Source organism: Erpetoichthys calabaricus, chromosome 7 (genome assembly GCF_900747795.2).
Source record: "Erpetoichthys calabaricus chromosome 7, fErpCal1.3, whole genome shotgun sequence".
NCBI lineage: Eukaryota > Metazoa > Chordata > Cladistia > Polypteriformes > Polypteridae > Erpetoichthys > Erpetoichthys calabaricus.
This window is the reverse complement of record NC_041400.2, coordinates 30427167-30443055: the sequence shown is the minus strand read 5'-3', so window position 1 is coordinate 30443055 and position 15889 is coordinate 30427167. Positions and strand designations below refer to the sequence as shown.

Here is a 15889-nt window from a genome sequence, read left to right as displayed (position 1 = left end):
ATACTGTATATTCTGCCGTTCTTTATTATATTCTGTAAGTGCCTTGAGCATGGGAAAGGCGCTATATAAATAAAATGTATTATTATTATTATTATTATGGACTGAAATTGAGCCTACCCCAAAATTTAAATTACGAAGCGGAGTTATGAAACAACAGCACCATCCTCCGCACCTGTCAACCATCCATCCATTATCCAACCCGCTATAGCCTAACTACAGGGTCACGGGGGTCTGCTGGAGCCAATCCCAGCCAACACAGGGCGCAAGGCAGGCAACACACCCCAGGCAGGGCGCCAGCCCACCGCACACCTGTCAACCAATCACACTTTATTTTACTTGTCGACTTTCACGTGATACTTTGTCATAAAGCCAGATCTCCCACGTCTCCGCAGGCCGTCTTACCATTACTGACCGTGCACGGTGTTTGACTGAAGACAAAAACCAGTTAACCTATGGGGGGTGTGAGCCATGAGTTTTGCCTTGCGTTTCAAAAAGGAAAGGGGCGTGTCACCATGTAATCAAAAAAGCAAAGTGTTTTACTTAACTCATCCGAATACAAGGTAAAAAAAATCATGTTGGATAATCATTAGAAGTTATGAACAATATGGCTTCAGATGCGCCGTAAGTAAGCATAAGGCAAGCGCAGAGGCGCTATATGTTTAATCTTATCAGTCGCTTAGTTACTAGTGTGCAGTCTAAAGGCCGAATGGACATTACTTACGAAGATCTCTCCTCAGTGATGGTCATCAGAAAGGTTGGTGTGTGATCTAAATGGACTTCGTGATCATAGTGAGAACCGCAGCTTTTTAATGACAAATAGATTTTGTGATTTCTAGTCAATAATAAGTTATAGCATCAGGAACTTAAAAAGTAAATTAATCTTGAGGCTCACATTTATACTATTGAGAGGAGAAAAATAAGAAGGTTGAGAACTTAGAGAAAATTTAAAACCTCTTCACTTAATAATAAAATGCTTAACCTAATTTTTGCCTTACGGCGCTCTGCGCCTGCACTCAGCGCCGAAATGAACTCAAATTAAGTTTTAGTTACTGAAAAGCGCCAGTTAAAGCCTACGGCAACTTTAACAATTGAAGAAAGGAAAAGGGAGAGTTCATAAACCTCAAGTCTAGTGGGAATGCCAGCAGAAGAACGACTTATATTTTACGTAATAGTCTACTCTTAACTAATCCCGTCGTGACGTGCTGCATGCCATCTCCTTACTTCCAGTTTCAACCGTAGTGTGCGTGCGCGAGCGCGCTAGCAACTTAGATTATTCATTTATGATCAGCGCGGCAACCTGCCAAGAATGGCAACTATTACAGCCACAAATGGGCAAAGACATAATGCATACTTTTCCAGTCTTCATTTAAATCAATTGAATTTAATGAGATCATGTCTTTTCCAACAATAATAACGTTCCTTCCGTTTACAGCACATTTGCAGTTAATAGGTCATTATTCAATAATGAGGACACTAACATGCTGTCTTTATAAGCATGGAGTTTGCGCACTAACAACTGCTGTTGCTTTTACAGTTAAACTCAACAGAAACTTACCGTTTAGTCACTGTACAAACCATAAGTGTAGTCTGCAAAGAGCCATGGGTCCTCAACACAAATACAGTAAGTTAGCGGCATGTTTGACGGCAAACGATAAGCACAACTACAGGCAGGAGGTGATCCGAATGTGTTTGGCTATTCTGCAGTTATATACTGTAATTCTTCTTAAATCAGTCAGCAGTTTTACAGAGTATTATTAACGTTTTTGCCAGTATACGTTTACACTGTGGTACAAACAAATGTAATCGACTGTTTCTCTCAGATGTTGCCAGTTGTCAAGAATAAGGGCATCAGCAAAGTGAATAAATATATTGATAGACTGTTTTGTTTCCAGTGATTTCAATGTAAAAATATTTTAAAGCATAACCTTGACAATGTAGGGTATTTACTGTACAATAATTTATTGGCAACTCACCCTGGTGTCTACTGTAAATCAAGAAGATTAAAAAAACTGCTGTAAAATACAATAGTAGTCAAAAAAAAAACTAAGCTTCACATTTGATTCCAGCAATATACTGTCATTATTTTTTACAGTAATAACAACGGATTCATTATATCTTGTTGGTAAGTTTTTTGCCATTCATTTAATGTAAATTCTGTAGTTTTTCCATCCATCCATCCATCCATTTTCCAACCCACTGAATCCAAACACAGGGTCACGGGGGTCTGCTGGAGCCAACCCCAGCCAACACAGGGCACAAGGCAGGAACCAATCCCACGCAGGGTGCCAAGCACACACTAGGGCCAATTTAGAATCGCCAGTCCACCTAACTTGCATGTCTTTGGACTGTGGGAGGAAACCGGAGCACCCAGAGGAAACCCACACAGACACGGGGAGACCCGGGTCTCCTAACTGCGAGGCAGCAGCGCTACCACTGTGCCACCACGCCGCCTTCTGTAGTTTTTTTTTACAGTAGCATGTTCATCATGCTTGCTGGTGTTTTCCTAGTCACAAAGACTTGGGTATATTGTTAACCATCAAATCTGACCTAACAGTACAAATTATTAGGAACAGCTGTACCTCAGCATACCCCATGCAGTTATCTACTCCGCCAATCATGTGGCAGCAGTGCAAGACATTCAGTCCTACAGATACAGGTCAGGAGCTTCAGTTAATGTTCACATTAAATACTAGAATGGGGAGAAATGTAATCTCAGTGATGCTGACTGGCTGATTTGAAGATGTTGATCACTTGGGAGTTTCATTCACAAAAGTGTCTACTGTGAGAGTGGCAGCTCTGTGGTTGGAAAGTATGGAATATTATTTGTGCCAAAATGAAATGCACCATGTACATTGCAATGTAGTTTACATGTTGGAATACATTTCATTTTGGCACAGTTTTACTGTGTCATAATTAAAACATCTCAACCAAATGATCAATTGTTTATTACTACACACACAATTTTGCACAAGTTTAAAATGCAAGGCAAAAGCGTATTGCATTGTAATTTGTGTCCATAGTTTGCATGCCATAACTAAAAGCAAACGTGTTGTATTTTGTTTCCTAGTTGTTCCAAGTGGATTACATATTTCAATTCAAAACCATGTATTAATCACACCAAAACTAGATGTAATCAGAGTGAAAAGGTGGAGCAAGGGGCATCAACAGTTGGGGTAAGAGATGTTCCAATAACAAGTGCCTTCACCCAGCGAAGAACATACATCTATTTCATAGCCCTCACTTCCATCCATCAGTTTTATAGCCATCTTGTGTTCCATTGCAATGTCTTCTGAGCCAAAGGTTAATCTGACAGCTTTAACCACAAGGCAGGAAGCCAACCTCATTGCAGAGCATGCTGACACACACACTCACATAACGGGTCAGTCTGGAGTCATCAGTCGATCTAATTTGCCCATTTTTGGATTATATGTAGAAGGCCAAGCTACCCCAATGCAAAACCCAGACAAATGTCTTCTTCATAAACTAGATTAAAAATTTAGGTTTAATAGAGATATTGCCCAAATACATGCAGAGGTTGACCAGTCCTGGATGGAGAGACATTCAATTGCTGGGCATAATTTCGCATACAATATATTCACAGCACATTTTAAAGGGTTAGTTTAGAGGTGCCAGTCAGCTTACCTTGCATGCTCTGGGCATGTGAGAAGAGTCTGCAGTAACCTGAGAAAACACAGGAAGAACATGTAAACTCCACACCGACATATAATAATAAAAATAATATTCATAATAAGGATGATCATAACATTCTCGTGCCTGCTTTAGGGGTGTGGAGGCCAGAATCTATAGCAGCAGCATCAGATATAAGGCAAGAACCAGCCCCAGGTGAGGAGCCAGTCCATCTCAGATTTGTATTATTATTATTATTATTATTGGTGACAAAGTACCCACGATTCTTCCTTTCTCCACTTTTTAATCATGCATTAGCAGTTTCTCTCTATTTTTTTTTTTTTTGCTATTGCTGTTCTTTAATTGACAACCTCTGAAACTTTACAAAACTTAAATACTGTACCAGTTTGACTTTTTCTGTAAATAGTAAAATATGCATATGGTGAAAAAGTTGAATCTGTAGATCAGCGTACCATGTGATTTCCTCTTTCACAGTAATATGACAAAAATAGCCATTTTTTAGTAGTAGTCATCATTATAGAGGGCTAACATTTGAACAGAGCAAACTAATTATAATCCTGCTTTTGGTCTAGCTTAGTGCTTGTTTTTATAATAAAATAAAAATGTGTTACAGAGGAATGATGAGTGAGGCTGACAGAAGACATTGCAAGAATACAAAAACAAAAAGAGTCTGAAATAAATTTTATCTTTTGGTCTTGCAGATTCACTCTATAGAACATCCACATGTTCAGACTGCATCTGATGGAGTATGCAGCACAACTCTTGGTCCAGGCTTTGGTCTTGTCATGTCTGGACTACTGCAGTTTTAGCGGCAGGAATAGGGCACATGTCACCAAGCCACAGCAGATGACTCAAAATGCAGCTACAAATCTGTTGTTCAACCGGTCGAGGTGGGCACATATCACTCACTAAATTGGCACCCTGTGGCAGCACATTAAGTTCAAATCCTTGATACTTACCTACAGAGTAGTCAGTGGGTCAGCATCTATGTTTATGGAGTCACTTGTGATTTCCTATTCTTCTTCTCTACCAATCAGGTCTGCTGATGAACAACACCTGATGATGCCACCTCTGTTTGGCTTCAAATTTTAATGCAGACTCTTTTCATGTGTAGCTCTTAGAAGATGGAATGAACTGCCCACCTGTGTTCAAAATGCTGACTCCCTCAAAGTTTAAGAAGTGTTTGAAAACTCTCTTGTTTGGTGAACATCTGTTTACTGATATTAGTTAGGTTTTTGTAACTCATATTTTGTTCTGAGCTCTTCACTTGTAATGATCAATTTTGTAACCTCGTTCTGTCACATTTTTTCCTAAAAAGCTTTACTTACTGTTTACTTATTTTTGTTAACCTCTTTTGTAAGTTACTTTGGGTAAAAGCATCTGCTAAACATATAAATGGATATGTAAATATACATTTACGGATTTTTTGACCTTTATGTCAGTTCTCCTAACTCTTTCAGATGGGGTGGACTTTCACATTCCCGGTTCCTCCCTGTGTGGATAGCGCTTTGAGTATTGAGATAGCGCTTTGAGTATTGAGAAAAGCGCTATATAAATGTAATGAATTATTATTATTATCCTCAGCTTCACTGTTAATGGAAATGAGATATATATTGTAACCACCAGGGGGTGCCACGGAGCCCCAAACTACAGGCCCAATGTCACCCAACACAGCTCTGGATAAACATAAAGGATTTTATTTCTCACCAGCACCCTTTCTAGTGAACACAGCCACATTTGAGACCCCTCTGAGTCATCCCAAACAGTGTGTATCTTCAGAATGTGTGTACATGAACAGCATATACTAGTAATGTAGGTTTCTTCTTTTTACCATTTATTTAATCATGTGTTGCTAGCTACTGCACAGCTTTATCAGATGGGGTTAGAGTCCCGAACTGGTCACAGTTTGTCTGGAGTTGGCACCTTCTCCCCTTTTCTTTATGAGGTTTTTCTATGGTTTTCATCTCATGTCCCTAAGGTGAGTATTAGATAGATAGATAGATAGATAGATAGATAGATAGATAGATAGATAGATAGATAGATAGATAGATAGATAGATAGATAGATAGATAGATAGATACTTTATTAAATTGTCCACAGAAGGAAATGTGCTTTGATCCAGCCAGCAACACACAAAAGCATACTCTTACAAACATAAATATGTAATATAAAAATCAATGAGGTATTTATAGACATAAACACACAATTCCATAATGGCTGCTTATTTAAACAAAACTGAATTTGGCCTATTTATTGTTGCAGTAAGCATCACCTCATAGAAGGTAACATTTGGAAACAACTATTCAAGCAGCATGTCTGGTCCTTTATAAACTAATCTGCTTTTCTTTTTTATTATTTTGTTATACAAATCTTGAAGCCCTTGTTGCGGTGGTCCACAGAGGACAGACTCCAACTGGGTTATTTAACTAAGTTTATTTTCGCTAGTCACAGACAGTCCCCCAAACGAGGCCAAGAATGAACAAGTCAGTATGCTTTCAATGTAGCTTTGAGGACCTGTGTATGCACTGGTTCAGCATTCTTCCTAAAATCCATGAGTAACTTAGGTTAACTGGTGACCCATGTGAGAGTATGAGAGTGTGTGTGTGCACGTCTGTGTGTGTGTGAGTGTAAGAGTGCTCTTCAATGGACTCCTATACCATCCAAGAGTTGGTTCTTACCTTGCACCAGGTTGTGTTGAGACTGACACCTTAAGCTTGGGTGAGTTGGGTACAGAAAATGAATGGATTTTTGACAGGATATTTTTTCCCCTTTTTACACCAAAGATAAACAGTCTCCCTCCTGAAAGGCTGCCATTAGTGATGGGTGAAAGTCGCTGAATTTGCTTCATATCGGGGTAAGAGAAATCATGGAAATGTTTTGGAGACTTTGTCAAACTTAGTGAAATGCATTGAAGGGGGAAGAGAAACTGATTTAGTTTTGGTTGATTGCTGCAGTTGTCCTTAAAGTGTCCCCTGAGGGCCAGGGAAGTGACAGCAAATTGTGTTGGATTTATTATTGTGGCTAAAAAGTTGATCTGAGCCATGAGACAGCAGTGCTAACCACTGTGCCACCCAGAGATAAAATTGTAAGATTAAATATTAGAACAGTAAGATTTCTTGCGGACAGTGACCGACAGGAAGCATGAATTCACAAAGGCTTGCCATTCCATGACATTTATAGCAGGTGCTTACATCTCTTGAACCAAACCAAACAATCTTTTCCTAAAATGTTTGCTCATTCACTGCCACTACTAACAAATAAGCTCAACATCAAGGAAAGTGGATTCTTCACTCCTTCTTGTTTGCCTCAACCGCATAGCACTCTGGGTAATACTTTTAAAGTGGTAGGCTTATGCATGACACACAGATCCCATGAAAGTCCATACAATAAGACATTACCTTTAAGACACAAATACACCAACACATTTCCAGTTTCCTTCTTTGTGTGCAGTTTGTGTTTAAATGTATTTGCAAGTTTTCTGCTAATTATTAGTCCACTATTAAAACCAGTTGTAATGTGACACTGGCCTTCAGAGCATGACAGGGTGCTGGGAAATAAAAAAAAAAAATTGTCTGTGCTTACTGCATCAGTAAATTTCCAGGAAAATATTTGACAAATAAAGTCACCAGTGAACACAGTATATTCTCTGCGATAAAGGCTTTGGCAAATTTCAATGACTAGCACTAGTCACAAAATCTGCCATTTCCTTTAATCTTTGTTTAATTAATTTCTGTCATTTAATTCATTATCATTTTCATTTCGTGTAATAAATATTTTAATTATTTTTTGACAGCAAACAGTAGGAAATATTTCCACAGTATTGTTGCATGTACATGTCTGTTCTGGCTCTCTTCAGTTTAGAGCTGGTTGATTTGTTTGAAACTTTTCAAACAGCAGAAGGCTGTCTGTTTTAATAATGAGCCATTAGGACTACTGGCCCTGTGAAGAGTGCACCACTATTCACATTTCCATCCTTTTAGCAACTATAAAACAGTAATGCTTCTTCTTGATCAAGTGCCTCTGAATGGCTCATAGCAAACAATATTCACTTGGGAGCAGTAACAGCAGATCAGTTCAAACGTTAAATGCAAGAAATGTTAGTCTTATGAATGTGGCCTATGAGGGATGGGTGTACCAGCTTACAGCCGATGTAGCTGGGATATTTTCCAGCCATCCAAACCAGTTGGATTATTTTTCAAACATTAAATGAAACTTTACCACCACAGAATTCACGTGAGACGTTATGCATACTTTTTAGTTGCCATGCACAAATTTTATATTCATCGCACAATTTTAATTCATACTTTTTTTTACAGAAAAGGGAGTCACTGTTTGGTAAAAAAAGGGAAGTACTGTATGAGAGCTATGCAAGAATAGACACTTGTTAAGGAAGTGGGTGCAAGCATGAGAAAATGAGGAAGCGAGAGCAAACTTCCACGTAATTCTCAGCCTGCTACATGAGTGTCTAACCAGCTCAGTAGCTGAAGCCTGAGCCCTCAGCAGTGGTCCCTTTCACTCCTTCTTGGGAATTGAACTCTTTTTTAACTGAACATCAAAGCCACAATTCAAATAAAAACAGTACTTTTGAAATGTGCAAATAAGAGAAAAATTGCAACATGTTAGGAAAATGATAAGCTATAGCCCAAAGTGCGGAAGAAAATAAGAGTTTTGCAGCTCCATTAAAGGTAAGTGCCTTTTGCTTTTTATTTTTTAACTATGGAACTTAGCCAGCTTTTTATATGGGTACAATAAAAAACATTATTTTAGGTCACTGATTTTCTGTGCTTGAAAATGAAAAGACAACTTACAGCATATAACAGCAATGCATGTGTGGCCAAGTATGTGTCTGAGCAAAGGGCAGGGTCCAGCTGGACTGGATTCAGCTGTTGAATTGTTCCGTCTCTCACGGGTGTGACTTATGAAATCTCATCTTTTACTAAGTCATAACTGAAAGTTCATTTGGGTTGCCATTGTGGCAGAATTAGTGCACATACAGTGCATGTATTTAAATAAATATACCCATTTGCACAGTGTGTGCATTTGAATGTCTTTCACTGATAAACATTTACCTATTGTCTGTTTGTCAGTTTTTAGGGGCATATTATTTTTAAAAACTTTATTACAGTATGGACATTTGCATGCTTTATAGCATATGATGTATGGTAACTTTTTACTTATTTTAAAGGCCTTATACTATTAATAGTTGATTAAAACATTTTGCTTTAAGGATCATATTATCTTAATATCCTTCATTTAAACATTTCTACATATTATAGTACTAGGGTATTGTGCCGTGTTAGCCATTATGAACATAGTGAGAAGTCAAGCAAAATGACAGCTTTTATTGGCTAACTACAAAGATTACAATCTCACTACATAAGACATTGTTTGAAGTAATAAAACTAATGATATTTAATCTAAAAACTTTAGATTAAACTGCTGTATACACTGTTTTGTTGTTCTTATTTTGCAACTGTTAAGACTATTGTAAAAATCACCATTTAAATATATGATAAGATCATCTTTCATTACTTTCAGTATTTTTAGGAAATGATTAACTTTATTTAGATCCTCCTCTAACAATGCATAATTTTAAGATAAGTGAAGTATTACTATAAAACAGCATAGAGTTACTCACAACAAAGCAAACCTGCTAGCATTAAAATAACACAAAAATAGAAATTAAACCTCAGTTATAGATAAATATTAAACCCTGATAGAGCTCGTATACACAGTGGATGTCAAATGTGTACAAACTCTAAATACAAATTACAGTTTTTGTAAACGTGAAGGCTGAAATCAAGGTAACTCATGTTGGACTTTTCTTCCAATGTCTTGGAACTAATAATATTTAAGTGAAAATTAAATAGATGATTTTCAGGAAAAATAGTTAGATATCCACCCTGTGTGTATTTACTAGCAATATAAATTGTGTATAGATATACAGATAAACATGTGGATAATTACATATACTGTGCCTTCAGAAATTTTCAGACCCCTTCACATTTTATACATTTTGTGCTAAAATAAATGTATTTTTTCCACTTCTCAAGTAACACTAAATACCCCAGAATGACAAATTGAAAAGTGGATTTTAGAAATGTTTGTCAAATGTATTAATAATAAATAATGGAAATATCACATTGACACAATAATGCAAACCCTTTATTCAGTACTTCATACTTTAGCAGAGATTCCATCCTGAAATCTTCTTGGGTCTGACGCATCAAGCTTTACACACCTGGATTTTGGGATTTTTCCCTCCATTCTTGTGTCCTGTCTTTAAGCTCTGCAGGCAATTCCTTGGCTTGGTATTTTCTCTGATGCACATTGTCAGCTCTGGAACATTCTACAGACAGGTTTGTGTCTTTTCTAATCATGGAATCTCAATTAAATTGAACAAAGGTAGACTCAGAACAAGGTGCAGAAACATCTCAACGACGTTCAATAGAAAGGGATGATCATGAGCCTAACTTCAAGTGTTATAACAGTGGGCCTGAATACTTCCATGAAAGTAATATTTCGGCTTCCTTATTTTAAACAAAATTTGCTAAAATTCCTATAATCCTGTTTTTTTCTTTGTCATTTTATTGTATTGATTGTTGCTTGATGAGGGAAAATATGGGTTCAAATAATATGAGCATAAGGCTGCTTCATAACAAAATGTGTGAAAATTGAATGAGTGTAAATATTTTCTGAAGGCATTGTATAGCGCATCTGTGTTGCTCCATAAATCCTTGTAATCCCAGGCCAGCTACAGCTGATGCACTAATAAATTCAGAAGATTACTGGTGGAGCAGGGAAAAAAGCCTTGTGCATAGCCGAGTGCTTCTGGGCACTGGTCCATATTTTCTTTCTGTTAGACAAATTACATAAAATGGAATGGGAGTTCCTGAATTGGCATTACAAGGTCTGTTGTCATTTGCCTGAAGTTCAATATGAACCAAATGAGAATACATATTAGTCAAAGAAAGCAAGGTAATTAAACAAAACGTTGCTTTTTGTAGCCAAAAGGACTGTTAGCCTATACTGTAGTGGTAATAAAAAGCACAATTTTAGCAGGCCCTGCCTACAGTGTACCTTAAATAGATCGATACATTAACAGGGAAAGTAAAAGTGATAGCAACAGGTAAAAATGTTATTTCACATTGGAAAAAAAAACATAATAACACATGTTTAAACAACATTTTGGTTGCTGCAAATTCATCAGGTCAGAAGTGAGATTGAAGTCATGGGATAATGGAGGAGAACTCCTTCTGACCAATAAGTGACAGCAGCAAGGGATTACCGTGTAAGACACGTGAGACCCTACAGTCTGTTTTGGGGAGCAGGTAGACTAATAGTCACTGGGATAGTTAGAGTTGCAAGAAGGATCTATGATAGTACTGTGTGTGCAGAAGGCTAAGGTACCAGGATTGAGTAGGCAATCACATTTTCCTGTTTGGGCTGCCTAGCCCTCTCCTTATAGTAAATCCAAAGAGAGGATGCCAGAACTGGAGAGGAGGGGTTGTCCTCAAGAAATTTCCTGGACCATACCCTTCCCCTTTAAAGCCAATGGAGGGCTTAGGGGTGCAGGAACACCAGAAGCCACTAGAGGGATTTATAACCTGGTGTCCCTGAAGCAAAAAAGAAAGACGCTCTAATTCCCGGATTTGAACGAAAATAACCCCAGGAGGGAATTTTAAGCCAGCATGATTTCAGAGACCAGGGAAATTCAAAGTCAGGAACAGGAAGAGACAAGTGCTCAGTTCATGGAAGGTAGAGAAGTCAGTGGCAATGGCAGAGAGGAAACTGACAGGAGGAAAGAGTTGTTGTTTTGGTACTGGACAGTTGGGTGAATGGATGCTTGGGTTAGTCAGGAGTTTAAGACGTATTTAGAAGAGAGCAGTGGGGTGGCCAGGTTGGTTTCCTTTCGTCTATTTCTGTTTAATTATACTTTATTTTACTGTTTTTTCTGAAACCCTTCTGCATGTTATTTTTGTATGTTACTGGTGTAATTTTGTCATCAACCTTATCCTCTGGGCCTTGTCTTGGATGAAGAGCGGTGCACAAGACTGTTAAGTGTAATACATGCCCCATCAAGGACAGTTCCTGCCTGATCCTCAGAAAGAGGACCTTGTTCTAACTGTTTTTGGACAAGAAGTACAGTTATCCAAATAATCCAATTTTCTGTTCAAATTGAGTCCCCCCCCCCCCCCCCCATAATAAGTCTTTTTTTCTTACTTTTTGAAAGTAAGCTACACACCTTTGTAGCATGCAGCTACAAGACCTAGCAGCACACAGCATCAGGTGCTAATAATTGCAGCTCTGCAGTGAGCCACATGTTTGCTTAGGCATCTTTCTATTAGTCAGTCAGCCATTGTCCAACCCGCTATATCCTGACACAGGGTCACGAGGGTCTGCTGGAGCCAATCCCAGCCAACACAGGGCGCAAGGCAGCCCAACGAAGGGCACACACACACACACACCAAGCACACACTAGGGACAATTTAGGATCGCCAATGCACCTAACCTGCATGTCTTTGGACTGTGGGAGGAAACCTACACAGACACGGGGAGAACATGCAAACTCCATGCAGGGAGGACCCGGGAAGCAAACCCAGGTCTCCTTACTACCACTTGCTACCACTGCGCCACTGTGCCGCCCATTCTTTCTAATTGTGGACTCATGAAATCTGACTTTAGCTGAGGAAAGAGAATCCAGTTCTTTAGATTTCTTTATTTGTGATTTCCTAGAATATATTGCAGTGCAGTCTATGAGTACTTTTGGCAGGCTGCCCATTCCTAGTAAATTTCATTACTGTTCCAAGTGTTTTCCATTTGGAGATCATAACTTTTAGTAAGGTTCGGTGCAGGCCCAGAGCTTTAGTAATAACTTTGTGGCTTGTCCCAGACTCAAAGATATCAACAACATGTTTTTGGTTTATTCAGGAATTTTCTATTCGTTGTGACATTATGTGCATGTTGAATCTCATGCTGTCAACCTGACTTGTTGGTAAGACTGAAAATACAGTAAGTGGGGTTTATATTGACCCTAAGCCTACATCCACACTACTGTGTATTTAAATTTAAAAAATTGAGCTTTTAGACAAAAACCATCTACACTATTGTTTCATATCATTTGTGAAACTATGTCCATCCACACTAAGACACTATACCATAGATGTTTGCCTACACTGGGCACACATGAATCAGCTGAAAAAACCTTGAAGGTATCATAACACCAGAGGCCAAAGGATTTACTTTAATCTGAAAATTGTAACATCAGTATGTTATTTGTCTTTTGCATGTATTTTCAGCATTCAAACTCTACAAAAAGCGATTTAGATGCATACAGGTAAGCAACACAACAAGGGCCTTGGAAAACAACTCTTCTAAGTCTGCTATGTTGGAATGTGGTTTTATAAGGTGACCAATCAGGGAATGAGACATTGTAATGTGCAGGATCCAATCAGGAAAAAGCTACATAGTAAGCAGAAGTAAATAATTATCTTTATATAATGTCTGTCCAGGATTTTAAATCACCTGGTGCTCGCAAACCGTTTGACCTATTGACCTGAAATTCGGTACACATTTAGTGTGTGACGTCTACTATCCGCTTTTGGGGTGATGATTGACATCCAATGTTATTCCTCTTTTTATTTTTATTTTATTTTATTGTAGAATCAACTCTCAGCAGGGCGGCCGTGCGCTCATGCATACAGGTGCCGTTCTCATTCCCTACCACCTTCGCGTCACTTCCCCTACCTCTTCATATCTTAAGTCTTCAATTTCTCTCATGAATGATTTAAGTGCCAGCTTAAGTGAAAAATTAAGGAAAATGTACTAAGTAAATACAACACAAACACTGACATAATCAGTTTTAACGCAAAAAGATACCGACGAAAGAAGAGAAGAAGCGGGCCGCTAGGGTGGAGAACAGAAGAGCTGCTCAGGAAGCAGCAAGCACATCAACCTCTGAGCAAACAAATGCTAAACGTACAGAGAAAGAGGATGAAAAATAGGAATGCTCAAGTCTAGTGTATTCACTGCACGTTATCGTACAGTGCACAGTTATTGGTTATTAATAATGCACGATTAGAGGCTGTGCTTTTACAAGTCTATGTTTTCACCCATCCACGTTGCAATACCCAGCCAGCATTTTCAGAAGTATATGATTCTGGAGAGCATTTACAAAAGTTTATGCTCTTGGGAGTTTAAATTACTTTTTCATACCGTACTAGTTGTTGATGGAAACCTTTAGTTCTTTAGATACATTTTTGAAATATAAAAATTGTATTTATTCACTCAAAAGCCTTTTATCTAATATGAAATTTTGTTTTTGAAAATAGATTTTACTCTATGAGGAATATGGATGTGCACTGGTTTGTTTTTGCAGCATTGCTTATGTTGTCTGCCATCTCCTTCCCTGGCCTCAGTTCAGCACCATTGCAGCTGCTGGCACCGTCTAGCTTTCCATGGCCCCTTCCATGCAACTCCACATGCTCTCATCCGCCTTGTCCATTAACTACATATTTATTTATGCCATCTGTTTCACTTTTCCCAACCACTTGCCAGTGCCCAGGCTGATTTATGTTACTATTGGCAAAGCACTCTGTAAGTGCTTGCAGGTAAGGGCTGTCTATCCGCCCGCTCTTCCATGCTATGCAACATCTTATTTCATGACAGGTGTTAACCCCAATGATATTACTATGGGGGATTCCTTTCTGCAGCTCCTACCCTCTTTATATTGTGCATTTCAGTTTGTAAAGATATTGCTTTGTGTCATACTGAGCAAATTGTGCTTATTACTTTATATAAATATTAAATAAGTCAGCACTTTCATAAAATAACTTTCTGTTTCACAGATAGATAGATAGATAGATAGATAGATAGATAGATAGATAGATAGATAGATAGATAGATAGATAGATAGATAGATAGATAGATAGATAGATAGATAGATAGATACTTTATTAATCCCAATGGGAAATTCACATTCTTCAGCAGCAGCATACTGATACAATAAATAATATTAAATTAAAGAATGATAATAATGCAGGTGAAAAAACAGACAATAACTATGCATAATGTTAAATGTTAACGTTTACCCCCCCAGATGGAATTAAAGAGTCGCATAGTTTGGGGTACAGTACAGTATACATGATATCAATGACAGACAACAATTGTTCTGTGTAAGGTAGTTGAACAGCGAGCAGCACAACAGTCTCACAGACTGCTACTTGAATTTGCACTTGTGCCACATCATGATTAATGATGACATTGATATAAAGGAGCTTCATTCCTTAACCAGTGTATTGCATTTTGATTGATGACCTAAAAATATTCAGTATCAAACATTTACAATAGTAGTGGAAATTATGGAGGCTAGAGGTTAAATACATTTTCACAGCACAAATGACCAACATGGTGGCACAGAATGTGGATCTCAAAGATCAGGCATGCTGTGTTTGATTTTCTTGGCCCTTCTTGACATGTCTATGAGGGGTTTTTTTCTAGGTATTACAGTTTTGGTAAACTTGTCATTGTTAGAATAATTTATCAAAAAGTTCCTTCTACACACTTCCAGGCCTTTATCAGATTGAAGTCACTAACTAAAAATTGAATAACTTGATTTTTTAATTACTTATTTCTTCCCTCAATAAAAATGCTATTTGTTCTGAGCGCTGTCCTTAGTGAGTATTGTCTACAACAGACTTCTTGGCCATTTTACCCAGCCAGTTAGATATTTTTTACGTAAGGTAACAGTTAATTCATATGTGTTTCTAGGCTTTCTTCAAAATGTCCCTATAGAGCACCTTTAGTTCCCCCTGTGCTGCAAGGCAGGCAGATTGTGGGTAGATTATGTCTTCCTATCAACAGCATGGTGTCTCTGCGAGTGCCATCAGCTTAGATGATGCAGGTTTTAACAAGATATCTATGGATGCTGGGTCAATCCCGGGTCTGGAGCTTCCTGGCTTCTAATTTTCATTGCCAGCACACACTAAGATTGAGAAACATATTTTATTCATTAATGATTATATAAAGATATAATGAAATATCTTATGACATTCTATACTCCATCCATCCATCCATTTTCCAACCCGCTGAATCCAAACACAGGGTCACGGGGGTCTGCTGGAGCCAATCCCAGCCAACAAAGGGCACAAGGCAGGAACCAATCCTGGGCAGGGCATTCTATACTCCCAAAGCAAAATGTTCACATTTAAGACACATGTAAATGCAGAAGGGAGTTTTAGTT

The 15889-nt window shown here is 38.2% G+C and overlaps 1 protein-coding gene across 3 annotated transcripts in view; it reads left to right on the top strand.

Annotated features, from left to right (window-relative positions):
- Positions 1-642: 642 nt before the first annotated feature.
- The window catches only part of syk (spleen tyrosine kinase), a 132339-nt gene continuing 117092 nt past the window's right edge, over positions 643-15889 (top strand). Inside the window, exon 1 of one of the 3 annotated variants that reach the window (XM_028804870.2) lies at positions 643-754. The gene's annotated coding sequence lies outside the window, so the exon portion shown is untranslated. Of the gene's footprint in view, positions 755-8089; positions 8334-15889 lie in introns of those variants that run through there. The other 2 variants (XM_028804869.2, XM_028804871.2) reach the window with 2 other exon arrangements.